Genomic DNA, 649 nt, shown 5'->3' with positions numbered 1-649 from the left:
GCACAGGGGCCTGCTCTGTTTAATCTGAAGGCCCCGAGCAAGTTTCATTTACCTGGCAATGCAAGCTAGCTGAAATATGATTGGTTAAAAACTCTACCATAATAAATAAGTTATTTGTCAAGTGGCTTTCAATGTTATTTAAAATAAAATTGAAAGCCACTCAACTAAGTGGAAATAATATGACGTCAAGAATACAGAGAATAATTTTGTTTACATATTTATGAAAATAAGATAAAATAAATTATAAAATAACATAAAATAAATAAAAGTAAATTTACTTTTCTAAGAATGTTTAGGCCAGCAGAGAAAGCCTTGCTGGCCCTGAGGGTCCGCCACTGGAGGCGCACCTTCAATGAATGGCTATTTTGTAAATTTTTTTCATACATTAGACGCTTCACCTTAAAAGGCGCAATCTACAATGCCTTCATTAGATGGTGCTACGCTCCTTCCATTCAACTCGAGAGGCGTCTTCAACTTGAGAGGCGTCTTCAACTTGAGAGGCGTTCATGACCGCCTCTGAAAAATGTAAAGTTACGATTACTGTACTTGAATAAAACTATGAAAATTGAAAATAATGCATCATAACAGAAAATCAAGCGAGGAAATCACAAAATAAATTCTATCACCTCCCCCCCCCCCCCACAATGTC

General features: G+C 36.5%; 1 long non-coding RNA gene across 1 annotated transcript in view; it reads left to right on the top strand.

Annotated features, from left to right (window-relative positions):
- LOC109522876 (uncharacterized) overlaps window positions 1-649 on the top strand; it is an 11,879-nt gene that overhangs the window by 268 nt on the left and 10,962 nt on the right. The window lies entirely within an intron of this gene.

Source organism: Hippocampus comes, unplaced genomic scaffold (genome assembly GCF_001891065.2).
Source record: "Hippocampus comes isolate QL1 unplaced genomic scaffold, H_comes_QL1_v1.1 scaffold219, whole genome shotgun sequence".
NCBI lineage: Eukaryota > Metazoa > Chordata > Actinopteri > Syngnathiformes > Syngnathidae > Hippocampus > Hippocampus comes.
This window is presented reverse-complemented; position numbering and strand designations above follow the sequence as displayed.